Raw genomic sequence first — 12,827 nt, 5'->3', positions numbered from 1 at the left:
CAAAACAGACGGAGAAATAGATCTCCCTTTCTCAATTTTACTCACTCTCACTCTCTCAGTCAATGATGATGATGATGATGATGATGATGGTGGTGGTGATGATGATGATGATGATGATGATGATGGTGGTGGTGATGATGATGATGATGATGATGATGATGATGATGATGATGATGAGGATGATGATGATGATGATGATGATGATGATGATGATGGTGGTGGTGGTGGTGACTGTGTGGTGAGTATATTGAATTGTGTTTGTGTCTGTGTGTTTGTGTGTGTGTGTGTGTGTTTGTGTGTGTGTGTGTGTTTGCGTGAAGGGTTGTGCCAGACAGGATCTCGACATTTAATTGCGTTCTAAAATGAACGGCCACACAGATAACCAGATAAACAGATAATATAACCACACACACACACACACACACACACACACACATACACACACGCGCGCGCAGAATCGCGACTCATTGACTCGAAATCAGAACGGGTATGTGATGTAACGTCGAACACCCCCATATCGGTGACACATATTCATCGATGATGATAAACATATTAAAAAAAAAAAAATTCAATTTCATTAAACAAAATAATCAAAACAAAAATCAAAATTCCATTCTCATTCTATCAAAATCTCAATCTTCATCTCCTCTCCATCCCTAGCCGGCCGGCCGTCGGTGTTTCGTTTTTTAGAATTAACTCATTTTACCAATACCGGTTCCGAAGTGTGTTGTGTTGTGCTACTGTGTTCGCTCGTGCCGCGCTGTTTTCTCTCTATTCTCAGAAATAAAAAAAGCTCTGTGTGTGTACTGTGCACCCTATATTTCTTTTTTCCATCTGTCATTCTACTAGACGTGTGAGGCGGATAGGAGGAGCGTGTGAGTGTATTTTTAACTGGTGTATTTTTGTCATTGTAGATCTTGTATCATTAATAGTGTTATTTTATTATTATCTTCTTTATATTTCACGTGAGCAGGTTTATAAATTTTCCCATACCCGTACTGTTCTGGAAGTGCTCACTTCGTTTGTTTACATTTGGATTAATAGAACCGGAGATTAAAGGTGAGTAAGATAATTATTGGTTTTTAACAACCAGTCAATTTATATCGTTCTTTATTTGTAGTTGACTGATTCTTATAATGATGCTATACTGTAAGTAAAATACTCGCAACGTCTGCTCACCAGATGAAACGTTCTAACTAAATACTCTAAACTATGTGTAACCGTAGATTCTATAGCCCGATTAATGTAATTTAGTGAGAACCAATCACAAAAAAAACCCCATTAAATATGAGTTGAGTGACGTCAACTTCATCTCCAGAATTTTTGATGCGAGATCGTCCTGTGAGAACTACTCGCATGGCTGGTTAAAAACAATAACAGAGCTGAATGAATGACGTCAATTTTGTTCCTTCTATACACACAAAATTATAATCTCGACTGAAACCTTAAAAGTGTATAGTCTGATTGATAAAGATGTTGTGCGCATGGCTAAGAAACTCACAATATTGCCATCCGGAAATATATCGGACCAACACAAAACTAAGTGTAATATTGAACGTTTATAGTAGTTTATACAGTTTAGTGAGAATTACTCATAAAAATGGATGGCAAAATACATTTACAAAGATATGAGTGACGTCAACAATAGATAGAATGAAGATGATTCACTCAAGTCTTTGTTATTGTTTTTTTTGTCATCCGCGTTTATGAGTAATGTTCACTGAACTGTATTAACCTGACTATAAACGTTCATGGTTACACATAGTTTTGTGTGTTCGTTCTTTATACTTCCGGGTGGCATTGTTTTGGGCTTCTTAGCCAAGTGCATACTATCTATAGGTAGTGTACGCTTAGCTAAGAAACTCACAACGTTGCCATCCGGAAATAAAACGGACCAACACACAAAAATCTGTGTAATCTTGAACGTTTAGAGATGGCAAAAAAAAAAAAAAAAAAAAAAAACAATAACAAAGTCCAGAGTGACGTCATCTTCGTACTATCCGTATAAAGTCGTTATCAAAACATAGATAGAATGAAGTTGACGCCACCTGGGTCTTTGTTCTTGTTTTTTGCCATCCCTATTTTTGAGTAATTCTCATTAAACTGTATTAACCAGACCATAAAAGTTCATGGTTACACATAGTTTTGTGTGTTGGTCTGTGAGACTTCCGGATGGCAATGTTGTGAGCTTCTTAGTCAAGCGCATACTATCTATATGACGATTGTCCAATGTCTCAGCATAATCTTAGATAACCTCAATAGGATTCAATAGTCTGATGTCACTTCCGCCCAGCAACGAACAACTTGCTCCTAAACAAAGAAAATCGGTACTTTCTATTCTTGATGCTGGCTAGAACTTTTTCACATGTCATTGTTTTTTTGACCCCGCGTTTATGAGTAATGCTCACTGAACTGTATTAACCCGACTATAAACGTTCCTGGATACACACAGTTTTGTGTGTTGGTCCGTTATACTCCCGGATGGCAATGTTATGAGCTTCTTAGCCAAGCGCATACTATCTATAGATTGCTCCCATTGAAATAATCGAACTCCAGATAATGAATATTGCGATGTACAACACATATCGTGTGCTATTGTGTGGTACATTCTCAAAAACTTATTAATTAAAAATTATTCGGCTTGCAGGCATGCATTAAAGATGGGTGAAAGTGAAATTAGACTAATCACCAAAACAAGCATTGGGATACATAATCACAAACTGGATAACTAGCTTATTTTGTTAGCAGGCATATACTATTAAAGATGGCTGAAAGTGCCATTAAACTCATTACTACTCATTACTAAGTCAAGCAGTTGGGATAAATACTCAAAAACTGAATGGCCAAATAAATGATTCGGCTATCAGGCATGCATTAAAGATGGCTGAAAATGAAAATTCTGAAAATGGCTGGTAAGGAAAGGGTTAATCCTTGTGATGGTAAATTGTTGATTATTAAAGTCAACTACAATTTGTATATTTTTTAAAAAACCAACGAATTTTTATATTTTCAAGTAGGTAGGTCTGTAAATAATCATTACCAGCTGATGGAACTGGCAAGCATAAACTCGGGCTGGTTATGGTTTGTCTTAAGCACTGGAATATGTCCTTAAAGGTCAAATGATTACTACTTGTATACCTTTTGCGGATATGTGCTACTTTCTGCGGCATCACGTGACTATAGGGTACTCCCATTGCAAACTATGTTGTGGATGGGTACTCCGAACTCCGGTTGTTGTAACAAAGAGCTATCGACGCCCTGTGTTGCCAGATATTCTTGAATGTATCGGGTTGGTAACTAAGATGAATGAATGAATGAATGAATGAATGAATGAATGAATGAATGAATTAATTAATTAATTAATTAATTATTTAATTAATAATTGGCCGGCTGGACGGACGGATAAATGGATAGGTGGATGGATGGACGGATGGATGGATGAATGGGTGGATGGATAAATGGAAAGGTGAATCGATGTGTGGATTGATTGGTGGATGGATGGGTGGATGGATGGACGGATGGATGGTTGGACGAGTGGATGGATAGACGGATGGATGGATGGGTGGATGGATGGATGGAGGGATAGCTGGATGGGTGGTTGGATGGATGGATGGATGGATGGGTGGATGGATGGGTGGACGGATGAATGGATGGATGGGTGGGTGGGTGAATGGATGAATGGATGGATGAGTGGATGGATGGATAGATGGATGGATGGGTGGGTGGATGGATGGATGGATGAATGGATAGGTGGATCGGTGGATGGATGAATGGATACATGAATTGGTAGGATGGGAAGTATAGTTATGCGGATGAATGAATTGATGGATTTGTAGTTGGGCATTATTGTGTTTATAGATGGGCGGATGGTTGGATATAGGGCTCGAAGAAAGGATAAATTGGTCGATAGATGAATGGATTGGTGGATGGATGGAGTGATAAATGGGCATACTGAAAACAATTGAATAAATTAATAGATTGATTTGATTTACTGACATATATAAATGAATGAATGAATGACTTAATCAATTAATTGATTGATTAGTTAATGGATAGACATGTGGATGGATGTATGATTTGATGTATGGATGGGCATATGGATGGATGGATGGATGGGTGGATGGACACGTGGCTGGATAGATGGAACAATCAATAGGATGGATGGATGGATAATGGATGGTGGGTGGACGTGTGTGTGTGGATGGATGGATGGATAGATCGATGGCTAGCTGGATGGATGGATGGATGGATTGATGGATGGACGGAAAGATTGAATGGATGAATTGATGTATGGATGTATGGAATGATTGAATAGATGGAGGGATGGATAGATGGATAAATGGATTAATTAATGACGGGATTGATGGATGACTGAATGCTTGAATGAATGAATGAATGAATGAATGAATGAATGAATGAATGAATGAATGAATGATGTATGAAAGATGTAAAGATGGGAAGATGGAGGACAAATTTAGTATTCTCCTTCCTTGAGATTTCTGAAAGTTTACGTAGTTTTATAGTTTAGATTGTTATGAAATGAGGTGAAACATTTGCGAAGATGGAAATGCCAGAGAGGAAAGGTAGGAAGAAAAACAGTTATGAAGTCAAACATTTCGTTCTTTGTATTCCATTCGATGGTTTGTATGCTTTTTAGATCATTTATACGTGGCTGTTAAATGTGTGGGGCAGGTGCGTTCGAATAGACTGCTAATAGACGTGTGGATGAATGAATGGATGGAGGGGTGGATGCATCAGTTGATAGAGTTAGAGACTTATTTGGATTGAAGAATGGATGGATAGATTGATAAGATGGATAAATGGATTGATAGATCAATGGGGAGGTGTACGGAGGGATGCGTGGATGGATGGATGGATGGATGTACAGATTGATGGAAAAGTGGATAGATTGATAGGTTGATGGGTGGATTGATGGGTAGATGGATTGATGGATAGGTCGATAGATGGATGGGTGGATGGATATCAAACAGGATTCGTGGCTGTATGTCTGGATGAGTGACTAAAAAGATGGATGAATGGATGGGTGGGTGAATGAATGGATGGATGGATAAATGAATATATGGATGAATCAATGTGATGGGGGCTGAAAAGATGATTGTATGAATGAGTAGACGGATGGATGGATGGATGGATGGATGAAAAGAGGTGCTTGAATCGACTATTAATAGATGTGTGGATGAATGAGTAGATGCAGGGTTGGATGCATGAGTTAATAGATTTAGAGATATGGATGGAAGAATGGATAGATTGGTGAATAGATAGATGGATTGATAAATGCTTGGAGAGGCGTTTGGGGAAATTCATTGATGGATGGATGCATGGATTGATGGATGGATGGATGGATGTATGGATAGATGGATGGGTGGATGGATGGGTAAGTAGATTCATGGCTGTATGACTGGATGGGTGACTAAATAGATGATAGAATGGATCAGTGGGTGGATGGATGGATAGATGGCTGAAAAGATTGAAGGATTGATGGATCAGTGATGGATGGATGGGATGGGTGGAGGGATATTTATGTAGATGGATGAGTGTGTGGATTGATAGATGTGTGGATGACTGAAGAGATGACTGAGTACATGAGAGCTGAAAATATGGCTGGACGGAAGTTGATTTTTGAGAATCCGGTGTAAGATAGATGAGGCAATGCGGAGGATATCAAACTTAGAGAAACTGTGAAAATCGCAATTGATTGAATGCATCAGACAGTCAGTCAGTCAATCGGACATAAAGACAGGTAGTCAGTCAGTCAGTCAAACTGTCAGTTGAACTGTCAGTCGAACTGTGAGTCGAACTGTGAGTCAAACTGTCAGTCATTCAGACGAAAGTCAGTCAGTCAGTCATTCAGAAAATTATACAGTCCATCAGTAAGTCAAACATACATGATGAGGTCTGGTGGACTGGAACCCTCAGTGAAAAGGAAATGTTGGGAGGGAAGAAAAACATGACGAAGGTCTTGTGAGGAAGAGGTGAAGTTGGTTGGAATGTCCTGGGGAGATATTAAGAAGAAGAAGAAGACACAGAACAGAATGCGGTGGAGATGTACTGTTGAAACCCTATGTTCTACAAGGGATGTAAATAATAAAATAATGACATAAGGTCAGACACTTCGTCATTGAGACAGATCTTCGATTAGTCACCCAGATAGTCATTTTTAGTCACCAATCAAACGGTGTAGTCAGTCAGTTAGTCAGTCAGTCAGTCAGAAAGTTAGGCAATCAGACAGCAATGGGAACGATCTATATTACTGTTTTCGTCCAACCTAGTCATCGGTCACGTGCTGTGTTGCTGTACAACGATTGGACAGTTCTCAATAAATATAAACACGCTGCTTTGTTTATTAAAGTTGTAAACAAACAGTCCGCCCGTCAAACAGTTCGCCAGTCAAACAGTCCGCCAGTCAAACAGTCCGCCAGTCAAACAGTCCGCCAGTCAAACAGTCCCCCAGTAAAACAGTCCGCCGGTCAAACAGTCCGCCAGTCAAACAGTCCGCCAGTCAAACAGTCCGCCAGTCAAACAGTCCGCCAGTCAAACAGTCCTCTAGTCAAACAGTCCGCCAGTAAAACAGTCCGCCATTCAAACAGTCAGCCAGTCAAACAGTCCGCCAGTCAAACAGTCCGCCAATAAAACAGTCCGCCAGTAAAACAGTCCGCCATTCAAACAGTCCGCCAGTCAAACAGTCCGCCAGTCAAACAGTCCGCCAGTCAAACAGTCTGCCAGTCAAACAGTCCGTCAGTCAAACAGTCCGCCAGTCAAACAGTCCGCCAGTCAAACAGTCCGTCCACCAAACAGTCCGCCAGTCAAACAGTCCGCCAGTAAAACAGTCCGTCCGCCAAACAGTCCGCCAGTAAAACAGTCAGCCAGTCAAACAGTCCGCCAGTCAAACAGTCCGCCAGTCAAACAGTCCGCCAGTCAAACAGTCCGTCCGCCAAACAGTCCGCCAGTCAAACAGTCCGCCAGTAAAACAGTCCGTCCGCCAAACAGTCTGCCAGTCAAACAGTCCGCCAGTCAAACAGTCCGCCAGTAAAACAGTCCGTCCGCCAAACAGTCTGCTAGTCAAACAGTCCGCCAGTAAAACAGTCCGTCCGCCAAACAGTCCGCCAGTAAAACAGTCCGTCCGCCAAACAGTCTGCCAGTCAAATAGTCCGCCAGTAAAACAGTCCGCCAGTCAAACAGTCCGTCCGCCAAACAGCCCGCCAGTCAAACAGTCCACCAGTCAAACAGTCCGCCAGTCAAACAGTGCGCCAGTAAAACAGTCCGCCAGTAAAACAGTCCGCCAGTAAAACAGTCACCAGTAAAACAGTCCGCCAGTAAAACAGTCCGCCAGTCAAACAGTCCGCCAGTCAAACAGTCCGTCCACCAAACAGTCCGCCAGTCAAACAGTCCGCCAGTAAAACAGTCCGTCCGCCAAACAGTCTGCCAGTCAAACAGTCCGCCAGTCAAACAGTCCGCCAGTAAAACAGTCCGTCCGCCAAACAGTCCGCCAGTAAAACAGTCAGCCAGTCAAACAGTCCACCAGTCAAACAGTCAGCCAGTCAAACAGTCCGCCAGTCAAACAGTCCGCCAGTAAAACAGTCCGCCAGTCAAACAGTCCGCCAGTCAAACAGTCCGTCCGCCAAACAGTCCGCCAGTCAAACAGTCCGCCAGTAAAACAGTCCGTCCGCCAAACAGTCTGCCAGTCAAACAGTCCGCCAGTCAAACAGTCCGCCAGTCAAACAGTCCGCCAGTAAAACAGTCCGTCCGCCAAACAGTCTGCTAGTCAAACAGTCCGCCAGTAAAACAGTCCGTCCGCCAAACAGTCCGCCAGTCAAACAGTCCGCCAGTAAAACAGTCCGTCCGCCAAACAGTCTGCCAGTCAAATAGTCCGCCAGTAAAACATTCCGCCAGTCAAACAGTCCATCCGCCAAAAAGTCCGCCAGTCAAACAGTCCACCAGTCAAACAGTCCGCCAGTCAAACAGTCCACCAGTCAAACAGTCCGCCGGTAAAACAGTCCGCCAGTAAAACAGTCCGCCAATCAAACAGTCCGCCAGTCAAACAGTCCGCCAGTCAAACAGTCTGCCAGTCAAACAGTCCGCCAGTCAAACAATCCGCCAGTCAAACAGTCCGCCAGTCAAACAGTCCGCCAGTCAAACAGTCAAACAGTCCGCCAGTAAAACAGTCCGCCAGTAAAACAGTCCGCCGGTCAAACAGTCCGCCAGTCAGTCACCTGTGGTCAATCAGTCAGTCAGTTGACAGACAGTTAGTTAGAATAATAGATAGTCAGATCAGACAAGATAGACAGACCCCCACCCCCAAAAGCAGACGACCACTACTTACTCACTTGGCTATCCATCAGACAAACAGTCAATCAACAAGGGATTGGCTGATTGTTACAGGGTGTAAGCAGTTATAATTTGATTATATTTTTTGTTCCAAGCTATAAAACGGAGAATAGCTGGCGTAGGGTTACATTAGAAGCATAGCTATAGATAGTATATGCTTGGCTAAGAAGTTCACAACATTGCCAACCGGAAGTATAACGGACCAACACACAAAACTATGTGTAACCATGAACATTTATAGTCTGGTTCATACAGTTTAGTGAGAAGTACCTACCCATAAACGTGGATGGCAAAAACAATAACAAATACCTGAGTGATGTCATCTTCGTTCTATCTATAAAATACATAGAGTTTACCCAATGAGCCGCTGTGGTGTAGAGATAGCGTGGTCCTATAACAACACAGTTTAGCCCCAACTGATTGAGCCTGCGATTAGGCACATCGACTGTACATTCATAGTTTGGCATTGTTATAGTCGCGGTATGATACTCCACCTCCAGACCTTTCGAGCTTTCTGGTTTGAGTTCCCATGTGGGTGGCGCAAAGTTGAGCCCTTGGAAAAGACTCTTTACCAATATCATCTCACCGTACTCGTGATAAAAAATACGTAATCGGCTGGTAATAGGCGTTGTTTGTCTAAAAATATATAACAGCGCCCTACAGGCGCCATGTCTCGTCCTATATGTGAAGTGTTGCTGTTGGCTGTGTTATATTGTATTCAGTTCAATTCAAATCAAAGATATATTTTTAGGAAATTGCCAATAATGTTATAAATAATACATTTACTCAGAATTTCCAATTCACAAATTATGATAGGTAAAATCAATAATAAGCATAAGCAAAGAAAAAAGAAAGAAAAAATAGATTAAAAACAAACAAAACATTCGATTGAATAACTTAGCAATAAAAAAACAAAAACTTGAGCTTCCAGGTACTCATATTTCACCTGAGTACGGTGAGAGAGTGTGAATAAAGAGACTTTTCCAATGACTCAACTACGCACCGAGCGAGGGTCGAACCCAGGACCTTCCGATCCGAAAGCGAGTGTCACATCACAAGGCCATTTACAGAACAAAAGAACAATAGGATTCAATTGTCTGATGTCACGTCCACCCAGCAACGAGCAGCTTCGTTCTAAACAAAGAAAATCGGTATTTTATATTCTTCATGCTGGCTAGAACTTTTTCACATGTCATGTGATCATGTATAAAAGTCAAAACATGATCAGATTTATAATGTCTTTGTCCTCTGGATACACTTTTATGCTCGTCGGAGAAGTATTTCATCAGGGCGTCCGTCATTGTTCCGATAGTTTAGAACCAGTTTCTATGCGTCATTACGAGGGCAGTGACGTCACCACTGTTGAATCCTATTTCTGGCATAATCTCTCATTAAGTGAATATCCTCAATGTAAAAACTGTATAGATAGAATAAAGTTGACGTCACTCGGGTCTTTGTTATTTTTTTTTTATTTTTTGGGTTTTTTTTTTTTGTTTGTTTGCTTTTTGTTTTTTGTTTGTTTTTTGGGGTTTTTTTTTGGGGGGGGGGGGGTTTTTTTTTTTTTGCCACCCGAGTTTTTGAGTAATTCTGACTAACCAGATTATAACCGTTTAAGGTTTTGTGTGTTGGTTCGTTATATTTCAGGATGGCTATGTTGTGAGCTTCTTAGCCAAGCGCATACTATCTATACTACTTCGGAGAGCAATCTTTCAGTTCTGATGCTTTCGTCGTGTGAAACGCATTGCAAAAATGTATTATACTATTTAGAACTAGCTAGAGTGTGTAGATCTAACAGACCGTTAGTTTGACTGAGTGGCGGAATGTTTATCTGTAGAAGGAACGATATTGACGTCACTCATCGCTTTTTTTAAATTTTGTCTGATTAGTTCTCACTAATTATATCACTCAAGACTATAAACTATAGATAGTATGCTAATAAATAGAGGTGCCTAAATGAGTTCTAGCCAGCATGAAGAATAAAAAGTATCGATTTTCTTTGATTAGAACCAAGCTGCTGGTTGCTGGGCGGACGTGACATCAGACTATTGAATCCAATCGTGACGTTGGATATAGATAGTATGCGCTTGGCCAAGGAGTTCACAACATTGGCATCCGGAAGTATAACGGACCAACACACAAACTCTGTGTAACCATGAACTTTTATAGTCTGGTTAATACAGTTTAGTGAGAACAACTCACAAACGCGGATGGCAAAAACAATAACAAAGACCTGAGTGACGTCATCTTCGAACTATCTATTTCTCGAACTGTGAACACTATTTACTATGTGGGTCATTCTGAGCCCATTTTGCAGTGTGACCAATGACCTCCAGAACCTGGAAAGGTAATAATATAGATCATCCCCATTAAGGGAGGGCCATTTAGTTCAGTTGTTAGAGTACTCGCGTCTCAAGCATAGGGACCGGTATCGATACTGACTGCAATCAATGGTTTTTTTGTTTTTTTGTTTTGTTTTGTTTTGTTTTGTTTTTTTTTGTTTCTACTGACATGTCAAAGCTTGAGTTGTTTTTTTTTTTTTTTTTTTTTTTTTTTCAATTTATTAGGGGGGGGGGGGGGGGACGAAGTGGCTGACTGGTTAAGGCATTGCATTGTGACCCGGAAGGTCCCGGGTTCGAGCCCCGGTAGAGGCCCTTTCGTTTTGTTTTTTTCTTGAGCGAGATTATTAACCCCAAATTTGCTCACTTGGACAACTTCATGGGTGATTCCTGTTGACATAAGACACCTTGTTTGATGAATTATCTATATTCCTTCGTGGAATGCCCAGGCGATGATATCTTATGATGTCGTGGCAGAAAGGGCATAATATATTTTTTTATTATTCTGTTTCAGGCAAAGGAAAAAGTACAACAATAATAATATATATAAACGCATCACAAGAACAAAAATGGCCGACGAAGAATTTGACTTTTTCAAGCCTCATCCCAACCCCAAACCACGCGTGAAGACGTCGTTCTTCGACGTTGTTCCCGACGCCTTTGATGAGAAAACCCTGGCTTTTACAGGAGACCACAGACGAGTTAAGAAGAAGGTGAGTTCCGTTGATGTTTTTTTTAATGAGCTTTTATATAGAGCAATATCCACTAAACGTGTTCAAAGCGCTTTACAAGGGTCCCTGACCAACAGCAACATTTAACATGTAGGACGGGACATGATGCCTGTTAGGCGATGTTACAAAATTATTTTCGGACATAGACAACACTGTTAACGGCCAGGTACTCATTTTACACCTGAGTACGGTGATAGACAACACTGTTAACGGCCAGGTACTCATTTTACACCTGAGTACGGTGAGGGAATGTGAGTAATGAGTCTTTTCCAAGGACTCAACTATGCGCCGAGCGAGGCTCGAACCCAGGACCTTCCAATCCGAAAGCGAGTGTCATACCACTAGACCACATAGCCGCACATAATTTTGTTTTAAATCGATTACAGTTTTTGAGGCTGTGACGTCTGCCACAAAATTATTCCAGTGCTAAAAATGAGTCCTTCCGAGCCTCAACTCTTTCAGCGCCATTGCCCGCACTGTGCGGCCAGAGCAGAATCTGTTCTACTGGCCATTGGCCGCATAATGTGGCCGGTCTTGAAAGGCAAGAACAATAATGTAACCCAATCCTACTTTCTACAAAAGTACTATAAATCGAACCAATGGTATAATTTCTTTCATCAGAACATTCAATTAGCCCTAAAGGTGTTGGGGGGGGGGGGGGGGGCGTTCAATTGAGATTTTGCGCCGAATTCGAATATTGCTTTGTCTAAGCTTGTCATTCTCATGCTGCCTCAATCAGGTGTCAGCCATATTGTGACAGAAATGTGAATATAGCCTCAGCGCTGACATTTTTTTTTTTTTTGACGTGGTTCCTGGCGCCTTTGATGAGAAAACCATGGCTTTTATATGAGACCGCCAGACGAATTAAGAAGAAAGTGAGTTCCGTTGATGTTTTAATCCTTTCCTTACCAGCCATTTTCTGAATTTCCTCCAAAACCTCACACCACCCAACACAAAAATAGTTGGGTTTTTTTTCTTAGTCAAACAGAAAAACAAAGATAACAAATACATTCTATGCATTATATTGATCAGGAAAATGAACTTTACAACACAGTGCCATGTTTTTATAGCTATAAAAAAACATGTTTCTTTAAATTGTGTGATTTACAAAAGAAATCAGAATGATAAAAGTGCAGGCTGGATCGTTATGAATGTGACAATTTAAATATGGTTGGTAAGGAGAGGGTTAAATTGATTACAGTTTATGAGGCTGGGACGTTGGCCACAAAGTTACTTCAGTATTAAAAAGTGGTCCTTCCAATAAAATAAAATTCCCTTTATTCATCCCCTAGCGGAAATTTGTCTCTAGGGTCTATTCCAAGGGAAGACTGGAATAACCCAGGCGTCAGCCGCAGTGCAGCGCCGCAAATTGTGCTAGGGCGAGGTGACTTGCTCAAGGCCACACAGCGCAGCG

The 12,827-nt window shown here is 41.3% G+C and overlaps 1 long non-coding RNA gene across 1 annotated transcript in view; it reads left to right on the top strand.

Annotated features, from left to right (window-relative positions):
* Positions 1–461: 461 nt before the first annotated feature.
* The window catches only part of LOC144979023 (uncharacterized), a 13,323-nt gene continuing 957 nt past the window's right edge, over positions 462–12,827 (top strand). The window contains exons 1-2 of the long non-coding RNA XR_013646636.1: positions 462–1,059; positions 11,197–11,395. This is a non-coding gene — a long non-coding RNA (uncharacterized LOC144979023). The remainder of the gene's footprint in view (positions 1,060–11,196; positions 11,396–12,827) is intronic.

Source organism: Berghia stephanieae, chromosome 8 (genome assembly GCF_034508935.2).
Source record: "Berghia stephanieae isolate SIO BIC M18660-M18661 chromosome 8, UCSD_Bste_1.3, whole genome shotgun sequence".
Classification (NCBI taxonomy): domain Eukaryota; kingdom Metazoa; phylum Mollusca; class Gastropoda; order Nudibranchia; family Aeolidiidae; genus Berghia; species Berghia stephanieae.
Note: the sequence above shows the minus strand (reverse complement) of the source record. Positions and strands in the feature narration are given on the sequence as shown.